The sequence below is a fragment of the Arachis ipaensis genome, chromosome B1 (genome assembly GCF_059453495.1).
Source record: "Arachis ipaensis isolate K30076 ecotype BB chromosome B1, ASM5945349v1, whole genome shotgun sequence".
In the NCBI taxonomy this organism is placed as follows: domain Eukaryota; kingdom Viridiplantae; phylum Streptophyta; class Magnoliopsida; order Fabales; family Fabaceae; genus Arachis; species Arachis ipaensis.
Window position 1 is genome coordinate 47,397,442 of NC_142436.1, and position 18,339 is coordinate 47,415,780.

General features: G+C 41.0%; 1 non-coding gene across 1 annotated transcript; it reads left to right on the top strand.

The window, feature by feature from the left end:
- Positions 1-17,606: 17,606 nt before the first annotated feature.
- Positions 17,607-17,714, top strand: LOC148576465 (small nucleolar RNA R71). The gene has a single exon (XR_015903458.1). It is a non-coding gene; the product is annotated as a small nucleolar RNA R71 (small nucleolar RNA).
- The last annotated feature ends 625 nt before the right edge of the window (positions 17,715-18,339 follow it).

An 18,339-nucleotide genomic window follows, 5' to 3' on the forward strand; every position in this document is an offset into this window, starting at 1 on the left:
AAAAATCAAATCTTTTTCAAAACCAATTTCAATCATATCTTTTCAAAAATATCTTTCTATCTTATTTTTTTAAAATATATTTTCTAACTCCTTATCTTCTTATCTTTCAAAAATTGATTTTCAAAATTTGTTTTAACTAACTAATTGACTTTTTGTTTGTTTCTTATCTCTTTCAAAACTACCTAACTAACTATCCCTCTCTAATTTTCGAAAATATCTCCCCCTTTTTCAAAAATTCTTTTTAGTTAATTAATTGTTTAAATTTTAAATTTTAATTTTAACTCTCCTTCAATTTTCGAAAATCATCAACGCCTTTTCAAAAATTATTTTCGAAAATCCTCTTTCTCTCTCATCTCCTTCTATTTATTTATTGATCTACTAACACTTCATCTCACCCAAATTCGAACCCCCTCTTCCATCTGTGTTCGAATTTTCTCTTCTTCCCTTCTTTACATTACATTCTTTTCTTCTTCTACTCACACAGGGGAACCTCTATACCTGGGTAAAAAGGATCCCTATTATTATTATTTTTCTGTTCCCTCTTTTTTATATGAGCAGGAGCAAGGACAAGAACATTCTTGTTGAAGTAGACCATGAACCTGAAAGGACTCTGAAGAGGAAACTAAGAGAAGCTAAAATACAACAATCCAGAGACAACTTTACAGAAATTTTCGAACAGGAAGAGGAGATGGCAGCCGAAAATAATAATAATGCAAGGAGGATGCTTGGTGACTTTACTGCACCTAATTCCAATTTACATGGAAGAAGCATCTCCATCCCCACCATTGGAGAAAACAATTTTGAGCTGAAACCTCAATTAGTTTCTCTGATGCAGCAGAACTGCAAGTTCCATGGACTTCCATCTGAAGATCCTTTTCAGTTCTTAACTGAATTTTTGCAGATCTGTGATACTGTTAAGACTAATGGAGTAGATCCTGAAGTCTACAGGCTCATGCTTTTCCCTTTTGCTGTAAGAGACAGAGCTAGAGTGTGGTTGGACTATCAACCCAAAGATAGCCTGAACTCTTGGGATAAGCTGGTCACGGCTTTCTTAGCCAAGTTCTTTCCTCCTCAAAAGCTAAGCAAGCTTAGAGTGGATGTTCAAACCTTCAGACAGAAGGAAGGTGAATCCCTCTATGAAGCTTGGGAGAGATACAAGCAACTGACCAAAAAGTGTCTTTCTGACATACTTTCAGAATGGACCATCCTGGATATATTCTATGATGGTCTGTCTGAATTAGCTAAGATGTCATTGGATACTTCTACAGGTGGATCCATTCACCTAAAGAAAATGCCTGCAGAAGCTCAAGAACTCATTGACATGGTTGATAATAACCAGTTCATGTACACTTCTGAGAGGAATCCTGTGAGTAATGGGACGCCTCAGAAGAAGGGAGTTCTTGAAATTGATACTCTGAATAACATATTGGCTCAGAATAAAATATTGACTCAACAAGTCAATATGATTTCTCAGAGTCTGAATGGAATGCAAGCTGCATCCAACAGTACTCAAGAGGCATCTGCTGAAGAAGAAGCTTATGATCCTGAAAACCCTGCAATAGCAGAGGTGAATTACATGGGTGAACCATATGGAAACACCTATAATCCCTTATGGAGAAATCACCCAAATCTCTCATGGAAGGATCAACAAAAGCCTCAACAAGGCTTTAATAATGGTGGAAGAATCAGGTTTAGCAATAGCAAGCCTTTTCCATCATCTACTCAGCAACAGATAGAGAACTCTGAACAAAATATCTCTAATTTAGCAAAATAGTCTCTGATCTATCTAAGGCCACTGTGAGTTTCATGAATGAAACAAGGTCCTCCATTAGAAATTTGAAAGCACAAGTGGGCCAGCTGAGTAAAAGAATCACTGAAACCCCTCCTAGTACTATCCCAAGCAATACAGAAGAGAATCCAAAAGGAGAGTGCAAGGCCATTGAATTGACCATCATGGCCGAACCCACAAGAGAGGAGAAGGACGTGAATCCCATGGAGGAAGACCTCCTGGGACGTCTAGTAATCAATAAGGGGTTTCCCTCTGAGGAACCAAAGGACTCTGAGGCTTATCTAGAGACCATAGAGATTCCATTGAACCTCCTTACGCCCTTCATGAGCTCTGATGAGTATTCTTCTTCTGAAGAGAATGAGGATGTTACTGAAGAGCAAGTTGCCAAGTTCCTTGGTGCAATCATGAAGCTGAATGCCAATTTATTTGGTAATGAGACTTGGGGAGATGAACCTCCCCTGTTCACCAATGAACTAAATGCATTGGATCAACTGAGATTGTCTCAGAAGAAACAGGATCCTGGAAAGTTCCTAATACCTTGTACCATAGGCACCATGACCTTTGAGAAGGCTCTATGTGACCTTGGGTCAGAAATAAACCTCATGCCACTCTCTGTAATGGAGAAACTGGGAATCTTTGAGGTGCAAGATGCTAGAATCTCATTAGAGATGGCAGACAATTCCAGAAAATAGGCTTATGGACAAGTAGAGGACATGTTAGTAAAGGTTGAAGGCCTTTACATCCCTGCTGATTTTATAATCCTAGATACTGGGAAGGATGAGGATGAATCCATCATCCTTGGAAGACCCTTCCTAGCCACAGCAAGAGCTATGATAGATGTTAACAGAGGTGAATTAGTCCTTCAATTGAATGGGGACTCCCTTATGTTTACAACTCAAGGTTATCCTTCTGTAAACAGGAAAAGAGGCACAGTAAGCTTCTCCCACTGCAGAGTCAACCAGAGCCCCACAGTCAAACTCTAAGTTTGGTGTTGGGAGGCCACAACCAAACTCTAAGTTTGGTGTTGAAATCCCATATCCAAACTCTAAGTTTAGTGTTGGGAAGTCTCAACAATGCTCTGAACATCTGTCAGGCTCCATGAGAGCCCACTGTCAAGCTATTGACATTAAAGAAGCGCTTGTTGGGAGGCAACCCAATTTTTATTTATCTAATTTTATTTTTATTTTTATTGTTATTTCATGTTTTATTAGGTTCATGATCATGTGGAGTCACAAAATAAATTTAAAAATTGAAAACGGAATCAAAAATAGTAGAAGAAAAATCACACCCTGGAGGAGGATCTTACTGGCGTTTAAACGCCAGTAAGGAGCATCTGGCTGGCGTTCAACGCCAGAACAGAGCATGGATCTGGCGTTGAACGCCAGAAACAAGCAGCATCCTGGCGTTCAGACGCCAGAAATGCACACTGAGGAAGAGCTGGCGCTGAACGCCAGAAACAAGCATCTGGCTGGCGTTCAACGCCAGAAATATCCTACATCTGGGCGCTGAACGCCCAGAACAAGCATCAATTCGGCGTTTAAACGCCAGAATTCCATGCAAAGGCATTTTACATGCCTAATTGGTGCAGGATGCAAATCCTTGACACCTCAGCAACTGTGGACCCCACAGGATCCCCACCTACCACCACTCACTCTCTTCCATCTTCTCAATGTTCATCCTGTCTTCCTAATAAACACTCTTCCCCAAAATTCTTCACCAATCACCTCAATCTCTCTTCCCCTATCCCCACTTCACCACTCACATCCATCCACTCTTCCCCATAAACCCACCTCATAAACTCCACTTACCTTCAAAATTCAAAATCAATTTCCCACCCAAACCCACCCTATATGGCCGAAACTAACCCCCCTCCCCTCCCTATATAAAGCCCTCCATTCTTCCTCATTTTCACACAACACACCCTCTCTTCCCATTCTTGGCCGAATACACCTCTCTCTCCTCTCCTCCATATTTTCTTCTTCTTCTTCATCTATTCTTTCTTCTCTTGCTCGAGGGTGAGCAATATTCTAAGTTTGGTGTGGTAAAAGCATAAGCTTTTTGTTTTTCCATTACCATTGATGGAACCCAAGACCGGAGAATCCTCTAGAAAAGGGAAAGGGAAGACAAAAGCTTCCACCTCCGAGTCATGGGAGATGGAAAGATTCATCTCCAAAGCTCATCAAGACCACTTCTATGATGTTGTGGCCAAGAAAAAGGTGATCCCCGAGGTCCCTTTCAAGCTCAAGAGAAATGAGTATTCGGAGATCCGACATGAAATCCAAAGAAGAGGTTGGGAAGTTCTAACAAACCCCATCCAACAACTCGGCATCCTAATGGTTCAAGAGTTCTATGCCAATGCATGGATCACTAAGAACCATGATCAAAGTAAGAACCCGAACCCAAAGAATTATCTCACCATGGTTCGGGGGAAATACTTAGATTTTACTCCGGAAAATGTGAGGTTGGCGTTTGACTTGCCTATGATGCAAGGAGATGCACGCCCCTACACTAGAAGGGTCAACTTTGATCAAAGGTTGGATCAAGTCCTCACGGACATATGTGTGGAAGGAGCTCAATGGAAGATTGACTCAAAAGGCAAACCGGTTCAACTTAGAAGACTGGACCTCAAGCCTGTGGCTAGAGGATGGTTGAAGTTCATCCAACGCTCCATCATCCCCACTAGCAACCGATCTGAAGTTACTGTGGATCGGGCCATCATGATTCATAGCATCATGATTGGTGAGGAAGTAGAAGTTCATGAAGTCATCTCCCTTGAACTTTACAAAATAGCCGAAAAGTCCTCCCCCTTGGCAAGGCTAGCTTTCCCTCATCTTATTTGCCATCTATGTTACTCAGCTGGAGCTTTCATAGAAGGAGACATTCCCATTGAGGAAGAGAAGCCCATCACTAAGAAAAGGATGGAGCAAACAAGAGAGCCTACTCATGGAGCTCAAGAAACGCATGAGGAAGCTCACTATCAAGAAATCCCTGAGATACCTCAAGGGATGCACTTTTCTCCACAGAATTTTTGGGAGCAAATCAACACCTCCCTAGGAGAATTAAGTTCCAACATGGGACAATTAAGGGTGGAACATCAAGAGCACTCCATCATCCTTCATGAAATTAGAGAAGATCAAAAAGAAATGAGGGAGGAGCAACAAAGACAAGGAAGAGATATAGAAGAGCTCAAGGACATCATTGGTTCCTTAAGAAGAAAATGCCACCATCACTAAGGTGGACTCATTCCTTGTTCTTAAATTCTTTGTTTTTCGTTTTCTTTATGTTAAGTGCTTATCCATGTTTGTGTCTTATTACATGATCATTAGTATTTAGTAACTTTGTCTTAAAGTTATGAATGTCCTATGAATCCATCACCTCTCTTAAATGAAAAATGTTTTAATTACAAGAGAACAAGAAGTACATGAGTTTCAAATTTATCCTTGAACTAGTTTAATTACTTTGATGTGGTGACAATACTTTTTGTTTTCTGAATGAATGCTTGAACAGTGCATATGTCTTTTGAAGTTGTTGTTTAAGAATGTTAAATATGTTGGCTCTTGAAAGAATGATGATAAGGAGACATGTTATTTGATAATCTGAAAAATCATAAAAATGATTCTTGAAGCAAGAAAAAGCAGTGAATACAAAAAGCTTGCAGAAAAAAAATAAAATAAAATAAAATAGCAAAAAAAAAGAGAGAGAAAGAGAAAGAAAAAGCAAGCAGAAAAAGCCAAAAGCTCTTAAAACCAAAAGGCAAGAGCAAAAAGCCAATAGCCCTTAAAACCAAAAGACAAGGGTAATGAAAGGGATCCCAAGGCTTTGAGCATCAGTGGATAGGAGGGCCTAAAGGAATAAAATCCTGGCCTAAGCGGCTAAACCAAGCTGTCCCTAACCATGTGCTTGTGGCGTGAAGGTGTCAAGTGAAAACTTGAGACTAAGTCAAGGTCCAAAGCAAAAAAAGAGTGTGCTTAAGAACCCTGGACACCTCTAATTGGTGACTTTAGCAAAGCTGAGTCACAATCTGAAAAGGTTCACCCAGTTATGTGTCTGTGGCATTTATGTATCCGGTGGTAATACTGGAAAACAAAGTGCTTAGGGCCACGGCCAAGACTCATAAAGTAGCTGTGTTCAAGAATCAACATACTGAACTAGGAGAATCAATAACACTATCTGAACTCTGAGTTCCTATAGATGCCAATCATTCTGAACCTCAATAGATAAAGTGATATGCCAAAACTATTCAAGAGGCAAAAAGCTACAAGTCCCGCTCATCTGATTGGAGCTATGTTTCATTGATAGTTTGGAATTTATAGTATATTCTCTTCTTTTTATCCTATTTGATTTTCAGTTGCTTGGGGACAAGCAACAATTTAAGTTTGGTGTTGTGATGAGCGGATAATTTATACGCTTTTTGGCATTGTTTTTAGTATGTTTTTAGTAGGATCTAGTTACTTTTAGGGATGTTTTTATTAGTTTTTATGTTAAATTCACATTTCTGGACTTTACTATGAGTTTGTGTGTTTTTCTGTGATTTCAGGTATTTTCTGGCTTAAATTGAGGAACTTGAGCAAAAATCAGATTCAGAGGTTGAAAAAGGACTGCTGATGTTGTTGGATTCTAACCTCCCTGCACTCAAAGTGGATTTTCTGGAGCTACAGAACTTCAAATGGCGCGCTCTCAACGGCGTTGGAAAGTAGGCATCCAGGGCTTTCCAGCAATATATAATAGTTCATACTTTAGCCGAGTTTAAACGATGCAAAAGGGCGTTGAACGCCAGTTCTACGCTGCAGTCTGGAGTTAAACGCCAGAAACACATCACGAACCAGAGTTGAACGCCAGAAACACGTTACAAACTGGCGTTCAACTCCAAGAATGACCTCTACACGTGTAAACTTCAAGCTCAGCCCAAGCACACACCAAGTGGGCCCCGGAAGTGGATTTATGCATCAATTACTTACTTCTGTAAACCCTAGTAACTAGTTTAGTATAAATAGGACTTTTTACTATTGTATTTGAGATCTTCAGATCATCTTATGATTTTTAGTTCATCTTAGGATCATATTGATCACGTTTGGGGGCTGGCCATTCGGCCATGCCTGGACCTTATCACTTATGTATTTTCAACGGTAGAGTTTCTACACATCATAGATTAAGGTGTGGAGCTCTACTGTTCCTCATGAATTAATGCAAAGTACTACTGTTTCTCTATTCAATTCAACTTATTCAGCTTCTAAGATATTCATTTGCATTTCAATATGAATGTGATGAACGTGACAATCATCATCATTCCCATACGAACGCGTGTCTAACAACCACTTCCATTCCACCTTAGATTGGATGATTATCTCTTGGATCTCTTAATCAGAATCTTCGTGGTATAAGCTAGATTGATGGCGGCACTCATGAGAATCCAGAAAGTCTAAACCTTGTCTGTGGTATTCCGAGTAGGATTTAGGGATTGAATGACTGTGACAAACATCAAATTCGCGAGTGCTGGGCGTAGTGACAGACGCAAAAGGATAGTAAATCCTATTCCAGTATGATCAAGAACCTCCAGATGATTAGCCATGCAGTGACAGCGCATCGGACCATTTTCACAGAGAGGATGGGATGTAGCCATTGACAACGGTGATGCCTCCAGATGATTAGCCATGCAGTGACAGCGCATCGGACCATTTTCACAGAGAGGATGAGATGTAGCCATTGACGACGGTGATGCCCTTATATAAAGTTTGCCATGGAAAGGAGTAAGACTGATTGGATGAAGACAGCGGGAAAGCAGAGATTCAGAGGAACGAAAGCATCTCTATACGCTTATCTGAAATTCTCACCAATGAATTACATAAGTATTTCTATCTTTATTTTTCTGTTTATTAATTATTATTATTCGAAAACTCCATAACCATTTGATATCCGCCTGACTGAGATTAACAAGATGACCATAGCTTGCTTCATACCAACAATCTCCGTGGGATCGACCCTTACTCACGTAAGATTTTATTACTTGGACGACCCAGTGCACTTGCTGGTTAGTTGTGCGAAGTTGTGAAGTTATGTTTGGACCATGGTATTGTGCACCAGTTATTGGCGCCATTGCCAGGGAGAGAACGAACAACAAATTTTACAACCTCAGAGTAGCAATTTTGTATACCAACTGGTTATCTAAGAACCATGTTCTGCTCAACTGTTCTGCAAAATCTATGTACTTTATGCCGGAAGATACGGAAGGGCCGGTTGTGTTGAATAATTATTACTTGAACTCTATAATTGTGAATTGTTCTGGAACTGAATGTCAGGGTATTTTGTTGGTAACCGCGGGTGTTTCGAGTGATGATCAAAGATTGGAACAAATTCCGGTTGTATGTGAGTTTCCGGAGGTGTTTCCTGACGATATTGATGAATTTCCACCTAACCGAGAAGTTGAGTTTGCTATTGAGCTGGTGCCTGGGGCCGGACCAATCTCTAGTGCTCCTTATAGGATGTCACCGCTGGAAATGGCTGAGCTAAAGTCTCAGCTAGAGGATCTGTTGGGTAAGAACTTTATCCGACTAAGTGTTTCTCCGTGGGGTGCGCCAGTGTTATTGCTAAAGAAGAAAGATGGGAGTATGCGACTCTGTGTGGATTACAGGCAGCTGAACAAGGTCACAATAAAGAATAAGTACCCAGTACCAAGGATTGACGATCTCATGGATCAGTTGCAGGGAGCTGGGGTTTTCTCCAAGATCGACTTGCGATCCGGTTATCACCAGATAAGGGTGAGGGGTGAGGACATCCCTAAGACCGCTTTTAGGACTCGTTATGGTCATTACGAGTACACTGTGATGTCTTTTGGGTTGACAAACGCTCCTGCAGTGTTTATGGATTACATGAACAGAGTTTTCCATCCGTTTCTGGATAAATTCGTTGTTGTCTTCATTAATGACATACTGATTTATTCTAAGACTGAGGAAGAGCATGCGGAACACTTGAGGACCGTGTTGCAGATACTGAAGGATAAGAAACTCCATGCGAAACTATCTAAATGTGAATTTTGGAAGAGTGAGGTGAAGTTTCTGGGTCACGTGGTGAGTAAACAGGGGATAGCTGTAGATCCTTCTAAGGTGGAAGCAGTGATGGAATAGAGGCAACCAACCTCAGTTACTGAGATAAGGAGTTTTCTGGGCTTAGCTGGCTACTACCGAAGATTTATCAAAGGCTTTTCGTAAATAGCTTTGCCATTGACAAAGTTAACCCGCAAGGATACGCTGTTCGTTTGGACTCCTAAGTGTGAGGAGAGTTTTCAGGCATTGAAGCAAAAGTTGACCACCGCGCCTGTGTTGGTGTTACCTGAGCCAAATGAACCATTCGAGGTGTATTGTGATGCCTCACTGAAGGGTCTAGGGTGCGTGCTGATGCAGCATCGTAATGTGGTGGCGTATGCCTCACGACAGTTGAGAGCTCATGAAGTTAACTACCCTACGCATGATTTGGAACTTGTTGCGGTATTGTTTGCCTTGAAGGTGTAGAGACATTATCTCGAGGGGGTTAAGTTCCGAGTCTTCTTTAATCACAAGAGCTTGAAATACCTCTTTGATCAGAAAGAGCTCAATATGCGGCAGAGGAGGTGGATGGAGTTACTGAAGAACTTCGACTTTGAGTTGAATTACCATCCGGGGAAAGCCAATGTAGTGGCAGATGCATTAAGTCGGAAGTCGTTGTACGCTACTTGGATGATGCTTCAAGAAGAGAAGTTACTCAAGGAATTCGAGAGTCTGAAGATTGGTGTTCAAGAAGTGTCTGGAACTCTATGTTTGAGTCGATTGCAGATCTCAAGTGACTTTAAATCCGAACTCCTAAAGGCTCATGAAAACGATGACGTGTTACCGAAGGTGTTGCCAGCTATTGAGCAAGGAAAGCGGTGGAGAGTGTCAGAGGATCAAGATGGGCTATGGAGATTCAAGGATAGTGTTCCGAGGGTTACCTGAAACTGAAGGTCGATCTCAGATGAGATCTGCTATGGTGGTCAGAGCTGTCGTGTCTGACCTGTTAGATCTGGTTGGGCTGCTGATCTTGGATCACTGGAGGGTGGTGGTACCTGCAAGAGACTCCGATGCTTAAGTTAGCATGGGCTTTCTATAGGTTTTTGTGTAGAATCAGAGTATGAGTTATACCTGGGTGCTCCAGTGTATTTATAGTAGTAGGGAGTGATCTTTCTTGAGATAAGTTTGTTATCTTATCTTATTTTTTTGTGGAGGAGATCTTTATCTTTTAGTCCACTGCTTTTTGGTGAGCGGATCCTTTGCTTTGAGCCTGCTTTGGGCCTTATAGCGATTTGGCCGAGCTCTTTGTGAAGAGGTTGGTAATGGACCAACCTTCCAAGAGGTCGGTAATGAGCCAACCTTTCAAGAGGTCGGTAAGGGACCAACCTTCCAAGAGGTCGGCCTATTTCCTTTAGATCATCTCGGATCTTATAGCTCAGACCGGTGTATGAACAGTGCCCCTGCTTGAGCTTCGACCTTCATATGAGGACGTGCTTTTAAGCTTTGACCTCTTTAGGAAATCATGTTTAAGCATCTTGCTTGGTTCGTGTCCGATCTGCCTTTGAGTGGTAATGTGGGTTTTTTACCCTTGCCTTTTTGGATCATACCTTGCTTTGAGTTTTTGTTGTCAACCCTCTACTTTGGCGGAGTTGTCCTTGTGGCTTAGTGTCCAGGCTTTTAGTGACTTGTCCGATAACTTTTTAGTGTTCTTTATATAGAACCTTTTTAGTCTCGGATGACTTTTGTAGCCCTGTTTTGAGCTCCATTCTTCTTTGAGCGGAGTTGTATCCCTTTTGGCTAAGCACTTTTGACCCTTAAGTTATCTTCAACCTTTTTGCCTTTTGACTCGTTCTCTTTTTGAGTTTGTTGCTTTGGATCGTGCCTTTGGCTGATGTCGACCCGTCCGGGCTTTTTAGTCATATTCCAACAACTTTTTAGGTAGTGTTCCAAGGGGAACCTTTTCTTTATAGTTTGTTTGGATGACTTTTTTAGCGCCGTTTCGTCTTGTGCTTTTGCTTTTTAAGTAGTGTCTTTTTTCAAGACTTCGTACCTTTCAGCAAAGCACTTCTGGTCTTTCTTTGGCCTTTGCGAGATGTCTTTGTCCCTTTTTAGTGATCCTTTCACTGGTCCGACTTCTCTGTCAGGCCTTATTAAGTTATTTTTAGCAATCCATTTTTAGTCAGACCTCGTCAGGTCGCTTTCTATGGATTACTTTTTATAACTTCTTGTATTAATCTGCTTCTACATTTTCACCTTGCGGACCTCTTTGTAATTGGACGATGAATTTGGTTTTCACCTTGCCGACCTCTTGGTAATCGGTCGATGAATTTGATTTTCACCTTGCCAACCTCTTCGTAATCGGTCAATGAATTTGATTTTCACCTTGCCGACCTCTTTGTAATCGGTCGATGAATTTTATTTTCACCTTGTCGACCTCTTGGTAATCGATCGATGAATTTGATTTTCACCATGCCGACCTCTTTGTAATCGGTCGATGGATTTTTGCATTTTTATGAGCTTAAATTAATGCATCTTGGTTGGAAACTTTTTAGGGAATCTGAAAACTTTATTCAAATAGAAGATAAAAATATAAACAGGAGTATATACATTTGAGTGCTTACCCTTCTAGGTCGAACGACTTTGTAGATCTTGGTCTGGCGCCTCATTAAAAAACCTTTTCAGGAAAAAGAGTGCCCCTTGACCTAAAATCTTTACTTTTCTCTAGCTATAGTACCTTCTTAGGTTATAGTCATGCCATGACCTTGGTAGCTCTCGCCCTTCGAGGTCGGACACCTTGTAGTAACCTTTCCCCTGCTACTTGGTATGGTCCTTTCCAGTTAGCTGCTAGCTTCCCTTCTCTTGACCGACCTGCTCCGATATCATTTCGGATTAAAATGAGGTCATTGGTGGTGAAGTTTTGCTGGACTACCTTCCGATTATACCTCAGAGCCATTCGATGCTTTAGGGCTTCCTCTCTAATCCTAACTCTTTCTTGGACTTCTCAAAGTAGGTCGAGCTCCTTCCTTTGAGCTTGGGGGTTGGTATCTTCATTGTAGAGGATCGTCCTAGAAAATCCTTCTTCTAACTCCACGGGAATCATTGCCTACTGGTGTGCAGAAATTGTGATTACACTTTGATTATGTAAAATTCATCGCTCTTTCTTTCCCTGGTAATGGCGCCAAAAACATGATGCCAATACCATGGTTCACAACTTCGCACAACTAACCAGCAAGTGCACTGGGTCGTCCAAGTAATACCTTACGTGAGTAAGGGTCGAATCCCACGGAGATTGTTGGTATGAAGCAAGCTATGGTCACCTTGCAGATCTCAGTCAGGTAGGGTTAAATGTGATGGGATTAGATAATTAAAAGATAAATAATAAAGGATAGAAATAGTTATGTAATTCATTGGTGAGAATTTCAGATAAGCGAATAGAGATGCTTTTGTTCCTCTGAACCTCTGCTTTCCTGCTATCTTCATCCAATCAGTCTTACTCCTTTCCATGGCTGGCTTTATGTGATACATCACCATTGTCAATGCCTACTTTCGGTCTTCTCTCGGGAAAATGATCCAAATGCCCTGTCACGGCACGGCTAATCGTCTGGAGGCATCACCCTTGTCAATGGTTTCATCTTATCCTCTCAGTGAAAATGGTCAACGCACCCTGTCACGGCACAGCTATTCATCTGTCGGTTCTCGATCCTGCTGGAATAGGATTTACTATCCTTTTGCGTCTGTCACAACGCCCGACAATCGCGAGTTTGAAGCTCGTCACAGTCATTCAATCATTGAATCCTACTCGGAATACCACAGACAAGGTTTAGACCTTCCGGATTCTCTTGAATGCCGCCATCATTCTAGCTTATACCACGAAGATTCCGATTAAGAGATCTAAGAGATACTCATTCAATTCTAATGTAGAACGGAAGTGGTTGTCAGGCACGCGTTCATAGGGAATGATGATGATTGTCACGTTCATCACATTCAGGTTGAAGTGCGAATGAATATCTTAGAATCGAAATAAGATGAATTGAATAGAAAACAGTAGTATTTTGCATTAATCTTTGAGGAACAGCAGAGCTCCACACCTTAATCTATGGAGTGTAGAAACTCTACCGTTAAAAATACATAAGTGAAAGGTCCAGGCATGGCCGAATGGCCAGCCCCTCTGATCTAAGAACCAGGCATCCAAAGATGACTAATACAATAGTAAAAAGTCCTATTTATAATAAACTAGTCACTCCGGTTTACAGAAGTAAGTAATTGATGCATAAATCCACTTCCGGGGCCCACTTGGTGTGTGCTTGGGCTGAGCTTTAACTTTCCACGTGCAGAGGCCATTTGTGGAGTTGAACGCCAGGTTTTGATCCATTTCTGGCGTTCAACTCTGGTTTTTGATCCCTTTCTGGCGCTGAACTCCAGAATTGGGCAGAGAGCTGGCGTTGAATGCCAGTTTGCGTCGTCTAAACTTGGGCAAAGTATGGACTATTATATATTTCTGGAAATCCCTGGATGTCTACTTTATAACGCAATTGGAAGCGCACCATTGTGAGTTCTGTAGCTCTAGAAAATCTATTTTGAGTGCAGGGAGGTCAGAATCCAACAGCATCAGCAGTCCTTCTTCATCCTCTGAATCTGATTTCTGCTCAAGTCCCTCAATTTCAGCCAGAAAATACCTGAAATCACAGAAAAACACACAAACTCATAGTAAAGTCTAGAAATATGAATTTAACATAAAAACTAATGAAAACATCCCTAAAAGTAACTAGATTCTACTAAAAACATACTAAAAACAATGCCAAAAAGCGTATAAATTATCCGCTCATCACAACACCAAACTTAAATTGTTGCTTGTCCCCAAGTAACTGAAAATCAAATAGGATAAAAAGAAGAGAATATACTATAAATTCCAAACTATCAATGAAACAGAGCTTCAATCATATGAGCGGGACTTATAGCTTTTTGCCTCTTGAATAGTTTTGGCATCTCACTTTATCCATTGAGGTTCAGAATGATTGGCATCTATAGGAACTCAGAGTTCAGATAGTGTTATTGATTCTCCTAGTTCAGTATGATGATTCTTGAACACAGCTGTTTTATGAGTCTTGGCGTGGCCCTAAGCACTTTGTTTTCCAGTATTACCACCGGATACATAAATGCCACAGACACATAATTGGGTGAACCTTTTCAGATTGTGACTCAGCTTTGCTAAAGTCCCCAATTAGAGGTGTCCGGGGTTCTTAAGCACACTCTTTTTTTGCTTTGGACCTTGACTTTAACCGCTCAGTCTCAAGTTTTCACTTGACACCTTCACGCCACAAGCACATGGTTAGGGACAGTTTGGTTTAGCCGCTTAGGCCAGGATTTTATTCCTTTAGGCCCTTCTATCCACTGATGCTCAAAGCCTTGGGATCCTTTTTATTTACCCTTGCCTTTTGGTTTTAAGGGTTATTGGCTTTTTGCTCTTGCCTCTTGGTTTTAAGAGCTTTTGACTTTTTCTACTTGCTTTTTCTCTCCTTTTTTTTCTATTTTTTTTGCCTTTTTTTTTTTCTCTTTTTTTTCTGCAAGCTTTGTTCTTTGCTGCTTTTTCTTGCTTCAAGAATCATTTTTATGATTTTTCAGATTACCAAATAACATGTCTCCTAGTCATCATTCTTTCAAGAGCCAACATATTTAACATTCTTAAACAATAACTTCAAAAGACATATGCACTGTTCAAGCATACATTCAGAAAACAAGAAGCATTGTCACCACATCAATATAATTAAACTAAGTTCAAGGATAAATTCGAAACTCATGTACTTCTTGTTCTTTTAAATTAAAACATTTTTCATTTAAGAGAGGTGATGGATTTATAGGACATTCATAACTTTAGAACAATGTTACTAACTACTAATAATCATGTAATGAAGACACAAACATAGATAAGCACATAACATAGAAAACGAAAAACAGAAGAAATAAGAACAAGGAATGAATCCACCTTAGTGATGGTGGCGTTTCCTTCTTGAGGAACCAATGATGTCCTTGAGCTCTTCTATGTCTCTTCCTTGTTTTTGTTGCTCCTCCCTCATTGCTTTTTGATCTTCTCTAATTTCATGAAGGATGATGGAGTGCTCTTGATGTTCCACCCTTAGTTGTCCCATGTTGGAACTCAATTCTCCTAGGGAGGTGTTGATTTGCTCCCAATATTTATGTGGAGGGAAGTGCATCCCCTGAGGTATCTCAGGGATCTCTTGATTTGCAGCCACATGTTCTACCACTGAGCTATAGACCCTTGAGATGAATCTTTCCATCACCCATGACTCGGAGGTGGAAGCAATTGTCTTCCCTTTCCTCTTTCTTGAGGTTTCTCTGGCCTTAGGTGCCATTAATGGTTACGAAAAACAAAAAAGCTATGCTTTTACCACACCAAACTTAGAATGTTGCTCGCCCTCGAGCAAAAGAAGAAAGAATAGAAGAAGAAGAAGAAGAAGATATGGAGGAGATGGAGGGATGTGTATATTCGGCCATATGGGTGGGATTGGGTGGGAAAGAGATGTTGAATTTTGAAGGTAGGTGGAGTTTATGAGGTAGGTTTATGGGGAAGAGTGTTTATGGGATTGTGTGAAAGAGGGGTGAGAAGAAGTGGGTGGAGGTAGGTGGGGATCCTGTGGGGTCCACAGATCCTGAGGTGTTCAAGGAATTACAACCTTGCACCAAATTAGGCATGTAAAATACCCTTGCACACAACTCTGGGCGTTCAGCGCCAGGTTGGTGCCCATTTTGGGCGTTCAACGCCCATTTGTTGCCATTTCTGGCGTTGAATGCCAGAACCATGCTTGTTCTGGGCGTTCAGCGCCAGGATGCTGCCCATTTTGGGCGTTCAGCGCCAGAACCATGCTCTGTTCTGGCGTTGAACGCCAGGCAGATGCTCCTCCAAGGTGTGATTTTTCTTCTGCTGTTTTTGATTCCGTTTTCAATTTTTATATTTATTTTTGTGACTCCACATGATCATGAACCTATAAAGACATATAACTAAGAAAAATATTGTTAGATAAATAAAAATTGGGTTGCCTCCCAACAAGCGCTTCTTTAATGTCAATAGCTTGACAGTGGGCTCTCATGGAGCCTCACAGATGTTCAAAGCATTGTTGAGACTCTCCAACACCAAACTTAGAGTTTGGATATGGGAGTTCAACACCAAACTTAGAGTTTGGTTGTGGCCTCCCAACGCCAAACTTAGAGTTTGATTGTGGGGGTTCTGGTTGACTCTGTTTTGAGAGAAGCTTTTAATGCTTCCTCTCCATGGTTGCCGAGGGAGATCTTTGAGTTTTAAACACAAGGGAGTCCTCATTCCATTGAAGGACTAGTTCACCTCTGTCAACATCAATCACAGCTCTTGCTGTGGCTAGGAAAGGTCTTACTAGGATGATGGATTCATCCTCTTCCTTTCCAGTATCCAGGACTATGAAATCAGCAGGGATGTAAAGGCCTTCAACCTTTACTAACACGTCCTCTACTTTTCCATAAGCCTGTTTTCTTGAATTGTCTGCCATTTCTAATGAGATTTTAGCAGCTTGCACCCCATAGATTCCCAGTTTCTCTATTACAGAGAGGGGCATGAGGTTTATTTCTGAACCAAGGTCACACAGAGCCTTAAAGATCATGGTGCCTATGGTACAAGGTATTATAAACTTTCCAGGATCCTCTCTCTTCTGAGGTAATGTCAGTTGATCCAGATCACTTAGTTCATTGATGAACAAGGGAGGTTCATCTTCCCAAGTTTCAATACCAAATAATTTGGCATTCAGCTTCATGATTGCACCAAGAAACTTGGTAGTTTGCTCTTCAGTAACATCCTCATTCTCTTCAGAAGAGGAATACTCATCAGAGCTCATGAATGGCATAAGGAGGTTCAATGGAATCTCTATGGTCTCTAGATGATCCTCAGAGTCCTTTGGTTCCTCAGAGGGAAGCTCCTTGTTGACCACTGGACGTCCCAGGAGGTCTTCCTCACTGGGATTCACGTCTTCCTCTCCCTCTTTGGGTTCGGCCATTGTGCTTATGTCAATGGCCTTGCACTCTCCTTTTGGATTCTCTTCTGTATTGCTTGGGAGAGTATTAGGAGGGATTTCAGTGATCCTTTTACTCAGCTGGCCCACTTGTGCTTCCAGATTTCTAATGGAAGATCTTGTTTCATTCATGAAACTTACAGTGGCCTTAGATAGATCAGAGACTAAGTTTGTTAAATTAGAAGTATTTTGTTCAGAGTTCTCTGTCTGTTGCTGAGTGGATGATGGAAAAGGTTTATTATTGTTAAACCTGTTTCTTCCACCATTATTAAAGCCTTGTTGAGGCTTTTGATCCTTCCATGAGAAATTTGGATGATTTCTCTATGATGATTTATAGGTGTTTCCATAAGGTTCACCTAAGTAATTCACCTCTGCTATTGCAGGGTTCTCAGGATCATAAGCTTCTTCTTCATAAGAAGCCTCTTGAGTACTGTTGGATGCAGCTTGCATTCCATGCAGACTCTGAGAAATCATATTGACTTGCTGAGTCAATATTTTATTCTGAGCCAATATCGCATTTAGAGTATCAATTTTAAGAACTCTCTTCTTCATAGGCGTCCCATTACTCACAGGATTTCTCTCAGAAGTGTACATGAACTGGTTATTAGCAACCATGTCAATGAGTTCTTGAGCTTCTGCAGGCGTTTTCTTTAGGTGAATGGATCCACCTGTAGAAGTGTCCAGTGACATCTTTGATAGCTCAGATAAACCATCATAGAATATATCCAGGATGGTCCATTCTGAAAGCATGTTAGAAGGACACTTTTTGGTCAACTGTTTGTATCTTTCCCAAGCTTCATAGAGGGATTCACCTTCTTTCTATTTGAAAGTTTGAACATCCACTCTAAGCTTGCTCAGCTTTTGAGGAGGAAAGAACTTGGCTAAGAAAGCCGTGACCAGCTTATCCCAAGAGTTCAGGCTATCTTTAGGTTGAGAGTCCAACCATATTCTAGCTCTGTCTCTTACAGCAAAAGGGAAAAGCATGAGCCTGTAGACTTCAGGATCTACTCCATTAGTCTTAACAGTATCACATATCTGCAAGAATTCAATTAAGAACTGAAAAGGATCTTCAGATGGAAGTCCATGAAACTTGCAGTTCTGCTGCATCAGAGAAACTAATTGAGGTTTCAGCTCAAAGTTGTTTGCTCCAATGGCAGGAATGGAGATGCTTCTTCCATGTAAATTGGAATTAGGTGCAGTAAAGTCACCAAGCATCCTCCTTGCATTATTATTATTTTCAGCTGCCATCTCCTCTTCCTGTTCGAAAATTTCTGAAAGGTTATCTCTGGATTGTTGTAATTTAGCTTCTCTTAATTTTCTCTTCAGAGTCCTTTCAGGTTCTGGATCTGCTTCAACAAGAATATTCTTGTCCTTGCTCCTGCTCATATGACAAAGAAGAGGGCACAGAAAAAAAATAATAATAATATGGATCCTTTATACCACAGTATAGGGATCCATTTGTGAGTGGAAGAAAAGA